Here is a 12,573-nt window from a genome sequence, read left to right as displayed (position 1 = left end):
TGGTGTGAGTAGGACGCCAATGCGGCTAGGTGCAAAGCGAAATTCCATGCAGGCACTTGAAATCACGGCACTTGGGCATTTCGCCACGAATGGTAAATACATTGTATTCAGACGTTCAGTTCTTGCTTCCTCTCATTGGACCGACGGACTTTTGAGCACTTTACTTTGCTCTGCTGGCAGACTACATTCGGAACACGTAGTTAGCACAGTAGGTGGAACCAGCGAAGACCAACGCAGGACAAGACAAGACTCTGTCTTGTCCTGCGTTCGTTATTGCTGGTTCCACCTTTTGTGCATTATGGACCAACTAGACCGACATTTTACGCTATTAAACAAAGGTAGCCAAAGCGAACACTCACGTTTTCTGTGGCAACTTTATACTAAGAGTACAAGAGCCCCGCCGCGGTGGCTCAGTGGTTACGACGCTCGGCTGCTGACCCGTAAGACGCGGGTTCGATCCCGGCCGCGCCGGCCGAATTTCGATGGAGGCGAAATTCTAGAGGCCCGTGTACTGTGCGATATCAGTGCACGTTAAAGAACCCCAGGTGGTCGAAATTTCCGGAGCCCTCCACTACGGCGTCCCTCATAGGCTGAGTCGCTTTGAGATGTTAAACCACAATAATTTTATCCCAAACTTAGAGTACAAGAGGAGGCATCCATTTTGGCGCGACAAAAATCGAATATGCGCATCATCCGTTAAGTCAGATCCAAGAAAAGCTTGAAGAGTTATCACCGATGGGTAAGATCCTCACTGCATCCTACCCTACCTTTCTGCACAAGAAGGCAACGCTGAAATGACTATTTGTCGGAGGATAACCACGCTAAACAGATACGCCAAGTCGCCTCTAGTTTTCCTCTTGTCTACTGCAAGCAACCAGATTTCCTGCTTCTTGCAGTCCACAAAGCGGGGCTCAATGTTTATCTCGCTCGAAACTGAATCCTCTCAGCGGCTGGTACCTCCTGTCTCCGAGAGTTACACGCATTTTTCGCCACTGCCTAAAGGAACGTGCAACGGCTACAGCCGCATCACCAACAACTTCACGTTACTCATTAGGGAGAAATGACTCACGCACTACATTAGAAAAGCAAGGCGGGGAGGGGGGCGATACACCCGAAGGAAAAACAAAGTCTAGAACGAATAGATCATGACGTCACGGAGATGTTTTGGCGCGCGCACGACACCAGCGACCCGCTCCCTTGCGCGCGACCCCCCACTTTCTCTTCTGTCGTCGGGGAGCGCGCGCGCGTCACGTCAGGGTGGCAATTATCGGTCGGATCGAAGGTGAGCAATGCGCTTGGGCCTCCCGCTCAACTCCGCCGCCACCTCCGGGAAGAAGGGGGAGAAGACACAGGCACGTACGGATTGGGCAACGCCGACGAAATGAGAGGTCCCGCGCCCCTTAGCGAGAGGGCAATCCGCGTCGAACGCCACAACTCCGCACGCGAGTGGACGGATAAAAAGTATATATACGGCTCTAAGCGAGGCGCGAGCGGCGCACAAACCGGACTACGTACGAACGCCGTCCGTCTTTGGTCGGTCGAGGAAGTTGCGGCAGGTCCGAGGGAGGCGACGACGGCTGTGCGGAGGAACAGAAAAAAGAAGGACGATTACGCGCAACGTTATGATTTACTCTCGATTACGGCCAGGCATCTTCGGCGGCGCCGACTGTCGTACTGCTTGACCCTTCCGCGCCCTAGGGAAGTCGCAACAGCAGAAGAAGCAAGCACGTCCAACTCGCCCACGTTTTTACAGGTCAGTCCTGGGAGCTCCCTTCCCAGGTGGCTTCATCGAACCCTTCTTGCATTGATTGGATGCCGTCGATGACGATGATGATGATGATTTCATTTTAATGGCACATGGGCAGCTTAGCCAAAGGCCACCGTGTCTAATGTTGCAGGATCCGCACAGGCTGCGGTCAAAGGTCCGTTTTTCCAAGCGTTTCTCCCCAGATAAACAGACCATCAGGCCAGGGGAAAGTTATTGCCGACCTACCGGAAAACCTGTGGTTGCCTCGCTTCATTGGGAATCGAACTCCGAACCTCAGGCATACAAGCATAACTGTGGATAACTTAGCCAATTTGGGCAGTAATGGAAGCTGTGTTCTCTTGCCCACTAGCGTAGACATGACGCTGCTGGTATAGTGTTCAGAAAAATGTCACTCATGTCCTGTATATATTATCCTGCACTGCCTTCTTAGTCTCATGAACGCCTATTTATACACTGTATGTATCTTGTGAGGGAAGAGGTCGTGAAGCGGGGTGGGATGGGATGTTTAAGCAAGTAGGACGTGGTGGCACAAAGATTGAACTGCTAGAGCTGAAGCCCCTTCACTAGAGCTATGCATACGTCTTTTTCGCTTCCGGCGCTCATGCAGACCGTTCCCGAGCGGCTGCATAATGACGTGTGCGGAGGCGGCTCCGTGTACGGAAGTGGGCGAAGAGGTCACTATACAAGTGTCCGTGTGTAATGGGAATCCAGATTAACTCGGAGCGCGCAAGGCTACAAGTGCGCTCCGTAAGACGCATACAAATCCACGCTGCCGGCTTTGGGCGTTCTCGAATTTCCTTCTCATTTATATTCGTCCGTTGGAGAGGAAGGGACGACCTCGAGATCAGTGGCACAATCGCCCCGCGGCCACTGCTCTGCTCAGCGTTCGTGGCGCTCAGCGGACCTTTATTATATACCACCATACCCCGTGCGCTCATTATGAGGAACGTCGCAAACTTTCTTCGGGAAGAGAAGGATGAGTTTAAGTGAGCCTTGCGCAGCTGTATAGATTGCGGAAGGAGAAGTTTAGAAGGCTTTCCTTTATAGGAGCTTCCTGGCCAGCGTGTCTATCGGAAGAGTATACCGCTGAACCGAGTGCTGTTTGCAGGCCTTAGAGATCTCCATTTCGTGCACGGCTTTATATTCGTACGATTTAAGTCGAGTCTTTTAGGATGGCGCACTGGTACACCAAATGATGTTCATCGTAATCATTTCCTTTTCGCGCTTGACCTTACGGTCACCCTCTTACAGCCGCCTACCTGACCCTCTAAATGTATATAATAACATATTTCACCTGCGTCATTGTTCGTATCTAAAGGGAGAGGGAAAGAAAACGCTTACTGTGCGAACGTGTGGAGAGGGTGACCAGAGGAACACGCCTTTGGCTTGCTGTTCCACGCTAAGGAAGAGGAGAAGGGTTGATGAAAGAAACAGGAAGAAAGTAAAGATTGGAAAGGATAATGACGTAACAACTATTACGCATGCATTTCGTTGATTGTTATGGAGGTGATGTTTGTGGTTATGCTAGAGGTAATGCAAGTGATGATGTTAGTGGCGATGCTGGTGGTGGTGCTGGTGAATCTGGGAGTGTTCGCGGTACAAGTATATTGTTCGCAATTCGTTCCCGTGTTCGCCGTGTTGAAGAAAATCATTATATCAATGTATTAAGAAGCCGATTTCGTTCAAGAACTTCAAAACTATCTGATCTTCCGGAACGCTACTCACTCCACGTTTTTTTTTTTTTTTCGATAGCCCCAGCAGTGCCTGTCTCCGGCGCTACCTGTTTACCGGCTTAATTTAATTCAGAGACAGCATCGTTTCACTGGTACCCACGCAGGTTTGACAGTCAGCTCAACCTGTACACCCCACGTCGTAATTCGAACCGGTGTCTCTTCAAAACCGAGCACGTATGACAAGTCCGCGATGCCGACGCAGGCCGGAACAAACTTCCTGCCTCGTCCGTTAAACATTCGCGCACTCTCTCTTTCTTCCCCGACGACGGGTCAGCGAAGAGGACCAGTCTCCGTTACTTCCTCCCGGGTCAAGCGGAAGAGGCCTGGTGTCACGACACCAAAGAAACGCAGCAGCCAACAAAAAAAAAAAAAGAAAGAAAAGAACGGTAGTAACAATGGCGACCCAGGGGAGAGATAGAGAAAGAGAGAGGCCCGCGTGAAAGGGGCAGGCGTGGAGGAGAACTGTGACATAAGACACGCGTGACAGCGCCTGCGTCCCATTTACTTTATTTTAGTTTTCTTTTTTACTTCCTCGCGACTTCCCCCCGGGGCGTTTTCAAGGGCTTTTTCACCAAGGCGTTGCGCTCCACCCTTAGTACTCGTTCTTCCTTCCGCCGGGAGAAAGTGGAGGGCACGGAGGAAGGCGGTGACGCTAAGGAGGAAGTAGGGGCGCATACAGTCGTTGTTCTCCACCCTGCATCGCACGTGCGATGCATAATTTGGGCCGCAATCAAGAACGCGCATCCGTTATTAGCGAAAGATGGTACACCTGACTCGCACTGGGGGCGCTATGCTTTATGCAAAGTAGTTCGTACCGCAGACGCGGCTGGCGCTGTACAGGGCTAATTGGAGATAATGGGAGATGACTTTGTCCTGCATTTGATGCTCCCCTGTTGATCATGGTGGTGATGAAGATGGCAGTACCATAGCGTCGGTTGAAAACGCCGGAGGTAGTGGGTGAAGCTTGAAGGTATTGGAGACGATTAATAAAACTATTGAGCAAAGAAAGTAGCCGCCAGGAACGATTATTTCGCCCTGGAGCGTGCCGATGCATAACTCCAAGAAGACGCGAAGGCGTGGGTGGTATCGTATCCGCGATTTCATTCGTTTTCTTATCGCAATTTCATGAATGATCTTATCTGATTGCATCTTGCCCTGCCCTCCTCAGTTTTCATTTCTCTATGCGCGCTTCCTGTGGTTATGGCGCTCGGCTTCTTGGCCCAAAAGACGCGGGTCCGATCCCGGCCGCGGCGGTCGAATTTCGATGGAGGCGAAATTCTAGAGGCCTGTGCACTGTGCGATGTCAGTGCACGAACCCCAGGTGCCCAAAATTTCCCGAGACCTTCACTACGGCGTCCCTCATAGCCTGAGCCGCTTTGGTAAGTTAAACCCCCGTAAACTAAACTAAACCCTCCAATGAGGTCGCATAGTTTCGGTGTGGCCATAGCATAATGTGGTCTGCACCGTGCGTCGTGGTTATCTGCGCAGTGTTTCTGTGCGGCTCTGGAATCTGGGACGTAAAGAATAACGTGCGCGAGCTCTTAGCGAGGACAGGGACATCTCCGTGTTTGCAGAGGAGAAAGCGGTGATTCCGTAAATAATCAGCACGAAGTAGGTCGTCAACGCCAGAGGTTTAAGCCCAGAGGGCTACTTTGGGACGAGCTCTCTCTTCGCAAGGAACCAACAAACTGACAGGTCAACACATCATAGTGGGCTATTTGGTATTGCATTCTGAAAGGACAAAACAGCGCAACTAAAACGAATGACTAGGACAAGTTCAGCGCTTCTGCGCGTTTTTCTTTTCCCTGGTCTTTCGTTTTTGTTGCGCTGATTCGTTCTTTCGAGATGATCACGTGTCATGTTTGTGGACAGATCTGAATGCTCTCGCTAATTGGTCTTAAACGCGAATTTGTTTACCTATTTACGCTGAGGTAGAAAAGACAACGTAGAACAAATTGACATAGAGGATTATACGGAGTGAACGAAGACAATGACTTGGCCTTTGCAGGACATCCGCTGAACTAATTGGAACATCGTTGGTCTAATGTGCTAACCAAGTAAATGAAGCGAATGTAACAAGCTGTAAAAGGCGGACAGTGTACACAATGCCATGATTTTCAGTGAGAAGCAATGTAGAGCTTGTAGAGGGAGAGCATTAGAGAGAGAGAGAAGCAATGCAGACCAGACATATGAGCGATACTGTTTCCACTTCTTCAGCCCCGTAGAGGGCGAAAACTTTGAAAGCCTTTTATCGTCAAATTTCTAATTTCTTCCTTGTTGTCGACATAAGGTGCGCATTACGCAAAACCTGTCTCTCAAGTCAGCTTTCGCAAGCAGCCCCCACGAGCCTCATGGGCAATAATGAGTGGCACACCACCATCCCGGGCTCTGACTGGTTTGCAGACCGGGCCATCACGGTGCGGACTTACACGAGAGAAGCTTCGTGAAGAATGGTTCAGAGTGCCTTTTCATACACCGTTCGGACACCCGATTATGCGAGCTCGTTTTAATAATTTCAATTAATTATTTAGCTCAAAAGACCTGCTGCGTCTCCTGAAACCGCTAACCGTTCACCTCACGTCATCGTCGTCATCATCATCACCAGCCTAACTATGTCCACTACAGAACGAAGGCCTCTCCCACATCCCTCCATGTAAACACTGTCCTGTGCCAGTTGCGGCCATCATCTCACCGTCCTAATCTCATCCGCCTGACTAACCGTTTAACTCCGGCTGCTAAGCATAATCTCTCTTGGAATCCATTCTGTTATTCAAAGGGACCACCACTTATCTTCCATTGCCGCTACGTGCCCTGCCCACGCCCACTTCGTCATCTTGGTCCAAGCTTAGGAAATAATTAAATAACTTTCGTTTGTTCCCTGACATAATCTACTGTTTTGTTCTTTCTTAGCTTTACCCCGCTGCGGTGGCTCAGTGGTTATGGCACTCGGCTGCTGACCCGAAAGATGCGAGTTCGATCCTGGCCGCGGCGGTCGAATTTCGATGGAGACGAAATTCTAGAGGCCCGTGTACTGCGCGATGTCAGTGCACGTTAAAGAACCCCAGGTGGTCGAAATTTCTGGAGCCCTTCACTACGGCGCCCCTGATAGCCTGAGTCGCTTTGGGACGTTAAACCACAATAAATCAAACGAATAAACCAAACCTTTCTTAGCTTTAAGACGTATTATTTCCTTTTCTTTAGATCGCAGCTGCGCTGTCCTGAATTTCATATTCAAGCCTTTTCTTCAGTCCACCGTCTCGCCGATGATTTAACACCGATTTACTGGGAATACCACCATCCATTAACATATATCATTCCATCCTTTAGAAGCAACGCAACTAAGATTGAATTCTTTTTTCCTTTCTGCATAGATCTCAAAAAGCTACTGTTCCGTAATAGCCTTTTTTACAGAGTGTTGTCACGTTCTATGCCCTCGTTATACGGGTGCATACTTTCTCTGCGCAGTTTGTCAAACGTGGCTGGCACTTCTAAAACACACAGCAGTGTTCATCTCGTAACTGGAAAATAAAAGAAAGAAACGAATATGCAACGCGATGTCCTTTCGCGCGTCGCGGTTCTTGGGAAAGGCTCCTTCGCGCGTTCTTCGCTTGGCGAAACGTCGGAATGTTTGCGACACCGGAATGCACTTGGGGTAGATATCTCGAAAGAAGCGCCCTCTGTCGCCCTGTAATGTACATCGAGGCCACCGTGTCGCGTTTCGACACCAAAAAAAGACGAGGCAAACAAAAAAAAAAGTTGGGGAAAGGACATCGTTGCGGCGAACGACGAAGTCAAAATGGAAATCAGAGAAAGTTTAGCTGACACTCCATCTCTCTTGTTGGATGGAGTAGAAACAGGAATGCCCACGCAACACGCGTAGTGAGTCGCGCAGGACAAATTGAAACAAGACACGTCGGAATCTCAGGAATGAGAGGCGCTTTTTCGTCGAGCAAACATCGTAACGCCAAGACCAGGCTTGCTGAGGACATCTTTGGTCCTCATTTTCCACCGCTTCCAATCTGTCTACCGCTCACGGCAGTCAATGTGTATAGCGTGCAGTCTCGAACATACCTATAGGTTTCGTCTGCTTTGTACGTTTAGCGCGCTCCCCGCCGTTTCAGACGACGCGTATTAGGCTGTGTTTGCCGAGCAGTCGAGTTGCGACACCGACGGTCGTCGATTGCGACACATTTTTTTTTTTTGTTATCTTTCCTTATCCGGCAGCTCCGAATCACGGGCATTTCTACCAGACCCACACAAATTACTGCGCCTGTCCGTGCGGGGACACGGTGCGCGCAGCGCGACTCCACCCATCGAGCGCGACTTCTCGGGCTGCGTTCCTTGAAAGCAAAAAGAAAACATAAAGAAAGGGACGCCCTGCTCTCCACCCCCTAACCGTAATATATATGATCGCTGGGAGCGCCGCAATGTGCGTCCGTAATTGACAATTCTTTCTTATCCGCTGGCGGCGGCGCCATTGCCCGGTTATCTAACCCCCCCCTCCCCTTTTCTAACCTTCTCTCCACACTGTCCGATCGAGCAGACGGCGAGCTTTAAGCGTCGTCGTCGAAGGCGCCCCAGGGCGCCTCGCTGAATGTTCTGAGCACGATCTCGACGAACACGTACGCTTTCGTTTAATTTCATTTTTTTTTTGTCGCTCGCACGTATACCAGAGGACCGCGTATATACACCGATCGTTTCTTCAGAAATCGAAGAATGGGAGAGAGAGAGAGAAAAAAAAAGGTACTGATATTCATAAGCGGGTGGATTTTACGTATTCCGGTAGTACTATTCTTCTGATCAGCCTGCCGTAGTGGCTCAGTGGTTATGGCGCTCGGCTGCTGACCCGAAAGACGCGGGTTCGATCCCGGCCGCGGCGGTCGAGTTTCAATGGGGGCGAAGTTCTAGAGGCCCGTGTGCTGTGCGATGTCAGTGCACGTTGAAGAACCCCAGTTGGTCGAAACTTCCGGAGCCCTTCACTACGGCGTCTCTCATAGCCCGAGTCGTTTTGGGACGTTAAACCCCCATATACCTAAACCTAAATGCGCCCCTTTGGTGCCGCTACCCTTCTCTCTTATACCACGCGTCTGCACACTAAATCCCCATTTACTATTGCGAGTCGCGAAGGGACGACTCGCATGTGGCCGACGACTCGCAGACGCAAAGTTAGAAAACTGAGCAGAGTGCTAGTGGCCTGCGACTGTCGCTTTTCGACGAAAAAGGCCGCACAACCTCTGTGACTCCCAAATCGACGACGAGAGGCTGCCGCGCAGACAACGACGGTGAATTTATTTATTTATTTATTTATTTATTTAGAACATACTGCAGGCCTACAGTAGGCCCAAGCAGGAGGGGCGAATACATAATATATGAAAAAAAGAACAGGTTCAGCAAAATTGAAAAATGTTAAATACAAGTTGTAACACAAAATACAGCAATAAATACAAGGCTCAGATGCAAAATACAAAAAGTAAACGTAGAAATAAATGGCTCTCAAATTAAATGCAGTGAAGAAAACATAGAGTCAAAAGAATCAGCTCTGGTTAAGAGATCTGGCGGACACCTGTTCCACTCCTCAATGGTGCGTGGAAAAAATGAGTATTTAAAGGCGTTAATCCTAGCACTGTAAGGGGTTAATGATTGTAATGATTGAATGCTTTGTCCTGCGAAGATTTTGTTTCTCGGTGCATGTTTCATTCGCAGGTGGTAGTGCTATTACCATCTTCTCCTTCTTATTTCTATTTACCGCGTGACCTATAATATTACAGGATTACCCGGGTTGTACGGCGGAGATTATGAGCATAAGGAGCAGGAAATTTTGCTACGTGAAAACGTTTCTTAATCGTCTGCGGACTAATAGCATGGCACGGGGTATGACCTGCCATTAAGCTTGGATCTTGAGCGCGTGCATATTTTAATTACGGGGAGTCGTGCATAGGGAACATGATGCGTCTATACGGCTGTCACTTTACGCACTTTAGGACGAACAGTCTCGGGGTTTATCTTTCTTTCTTTCTTTCCTTCTTTCTTTCTTTCTTTCTTTCTTTCTTTCTTTCTTTCTTTCTTTCTTTCCTCCGTTCTTTCTTTCCCTCTTTCTTTCTTCCTTTGTCTCTTTCCTTCTCTCTTTTTATCCCCCTTTCTTTCCTGTGTTCCTTCGTTCCTTCTTTTTCTGTCTCTCTTGCCTTCCCTATTTCTTCCTTCATTACTCTATTTTCTTCTGTATTTCTTGCCTGCGGTCTTTCTTCCTTTCACTCATTCTTTACGTTCCGTCTCACCTTCCTTCCTTCCTTCCTTCCTTCCTTCCTTCCTTCCTTCCTTCCTTCCTTCCTTCCTTCCTTCCTTCCTTCCTTCCTTCCTTCCTTCCTTCCTTCCTTCCTTCCTTCCTTCCTTCCTTCCTTCCTTCCTTCCTTCCTTCCTTCCTTCCTTCCTTCCTTCCTTCCTTCCTTCCTTCCTTCCTTCCTTCCTTCCTTCCTTCCTTCCTTCCTTCCTTCCTTCCTTCCTTCCTTCCTTTCGTCTACGCCTACGCCTGAGTGGAAATGACCGGGCTATCCCACCTGGCTTACCTGCGAGTGAATACAGTATCTCGCTCCCGAGCGGTCGCGAGCAACCAGCTTCGCTTACGCTGGCGGAGTCCGGGGCGGCGGCGTGCGGCGAAGCCCGCCTCGGGTTTGTTTTCGTCGGCGTCGTCGCATTCGGCGTCGCCGCGGCGATCAAGCAACAAAACAGCCACTGCACAGCCGAGCCGTTTTCTCTCTCTTCCCCATTTTCTTTATGCGATCGACAGGCCAGCTGTTATCGCATAGCGCGATTCAAGGACGCCGATTCTGGGTCAATCAGCGCCGGGGGAAAAGAGCGGAGAAAGGCAATAAGCACATCGATCGGCGGCGACTCCGGCAGTAGCCACTTTCAGTCTCTCGCGTTCTGCTTCTTACGGGCAGAGTGAGAGAGAGGGAAGAGAGTGAAGCCAAGATGTGGGCGAGGAGGAAAGGGACAGTGGCTCAGTTTTCTCGCCTTCCGTCGGGTGGTACGTATAGTAGCACGACAGGGCGGCTGGCTAATTGCGGCCCTGCTATGGGGCGGCGGGCGTGCAGCTTTCCCTCTCCGTTCAAGGCGAACGCGGCGCGCACGGTACGGTGAAATAAAGCAAAAGAGAAAAAATAGCAAACAAACAAGAAAACGCGCAAATGAACTGCGTCGTCGACGACTGCGCAAGGTGCCTCCGGGTGGACAGACAACGCGGCGGGGAGGAGAAACTGCGTTAAAGATTAACGGGATAAAAGAAAAGTGAAATGAACGTCGCCCTTGCCCCCTTTCTCGCTTTAAAATATAAATAAATAAAAAGCATAAGCGCTTTGCTTCTGTGGGAGCGCCAGTGCTGTCTTACTGCACAACGTAAGGCCCGCAGTGGTTGCAGTGATAGAAGGTCCGTAGTGGAGGCCTGATTAAGAACGTTTCCCGGAATAACAATGTGTTATGGGTGCCGCGTTTCGGCTCAAAAGAGATGGGGGTGGGGGGTGACATGTGTTAGAAATTCACCGCAATGTCCAACACTGCAAGACGATAGCGCGACGCACTACGTGTCGTGGCGTATGCAGAGGCAGAGGCGCCGTATCTCGGACGTGGTCAAGAAACGCTCGTGCGAGTTGATGCGGGAGGCGAATGCATTGACTCCCATTTAGATAAGGGCAGCGAAGCGCTCGAGTGAAGAAGCTGAGAGAGAGAAGAGATAAAGAAACTCCACAGCGTGCTCCGGTCCTTCGCTTTCATTTCAATGGCGTGCACGATGTAAACTGACCAAAAAAGGAATAGTAGCAAGCGAAAGTAGAGCTTGTTTGGAAGCAGAGTAAATTGGTGTCAAGGGTAGTTCTGAGAAAGTAAACGCAAGCGACAAAATTGTTTAGGCGGGTTTGTTTGTACTTACGCGTGACGAAAAGGGTTGAAGTTAAATCAAGGACAGTGCAGCCAGGTAAGGAGATGCAAAACGAACAGCGTGCATCAGAGAACCAATTCCCGATAGTAATATCTTAGAGGATATAAAAATCAGATAATCGATGGTACCCTGAGGGCAGTCAGGAGGATTCCGAGAGAACGCAGAGGTAGCGGTTCGCGGAAGAATTTTAAGTGGATAAAAAAGTTGGTCACAGCTGGCACAGGACAGGCTTATATGGAGGTATATGGGAGAGGTCTTCGACCTGCAGTGTACGTTCTTAGGTATGATGTTGAAGATGCCTTCGGGATGATGATGTTGATGTACACCCTTTGTTGAAAGCAAAGAGTCCAAAGGACTTCATTATGGGCTATTCTGTGTTGCTCCTTATGTATCTTCAGCGTTGGAGAACTTTTGGAAGATGAGTACAACTGCCGTGCTCTGTATTCGGGAAGTTAGGACACAAACGCATGCTACCAGAGGTCCACTAAATTGTTTGGAAACAAATCGTTTTGGCTCTATGCTCGGGAAAAAGGGAGTGCTTGCTTTCGTTGCGGTTGCCACGGGATATTCCGGTACGTTGAAAATTTGGCCGTTATAGATGTGACGGTGAACCATACCCGAAATCCGGTGGCTCTTAACCTAAAATAGCCTCGTCCTAGAAAATGCATAGGTGTTGTGTTTTCTGTTCTCGCGGTAATACCAGATAACCCGGGTTTCGCCGAGCGCTCGCGAATTCCGCACTCTGCAGAACGTCCGTGTTGTCCTCCCTAAACTGACTGCAAAGTTTACTTAGGAGCGTTTCACTTTTTCAGCGACGTCCGTCCGATATTCGAGTCCCTCGCATTTGTCGGTCCCCCTGTTGGGCACTGAAATCCCGTTTGAGGCTAAGAGCTAGAATTCCCGACGGAAATAATGAAGGCCCTAATTCGCAAGAATCATCGGGCTTACGACTTGTCGCTTCACTAATGCGCGGCTGCAAGTATTCACCGTTTCTTCGTGTTCTGTGCTTCGCGTTTTATTATCCGTATGTCACTCGAAACTTTTAAGCAGGTTCACTCCGAGCCACGAAGTGTCTGTTTTCATGCTTCCAGCCTTCTTATTCTTTACCAACAACGGCCACTCGACTCAACGGAAATCGGCAG

The 12,573-nt window shown here is 49.6% G+C and overlaps 1 protein-coding gene across 2 annotated transcripts in view; it reads left to right on the top strand.

Moving 5' to 3' along the window:
- LOC149336160 (immunomodulatory peroxidase-like) overlaps positions 1 to 12,573 on the top strand; it is a 99,016-nt gene that overhangs the window by 56,401 nt on the left and 30,042 nt on the right. Inside the window, exon 1 of one of the 2 annotated variants that reach the window (XM_089552659.1) lies at positions 1,437 to 1,753. The exons of the other annotated variant lie outside the window; for it this stretch is intronic. The gene's annotated coding sequence lies outside the window, so the exon portion shown is untranslated. Of the gene's footprint in view, positions 1 to 1,436; positions 1,754 to 12,573 lie in introns of those variants that run through there. 2 annotated transcript variants of the gene reach the window in all.

The sequence above is a fragment of the Amblyomma mixtum genome, chromosome 7, assembly GCF_055824585.1.
Source record: "Amblyomma mixtum isolate Tamu chromosome 7, ASM5582458v1, whole genome shotgun sequence".
Taxonomy (NCBI): Eukaryota; Metazoa; Arthropoda; class Arachnida; order Ixodida; family Ixodidae; genus Amblyomma; species Amblyomma mixtum.
This window is presented reverse-complemented; position numbering and strand designations above follow the sequence as displayed.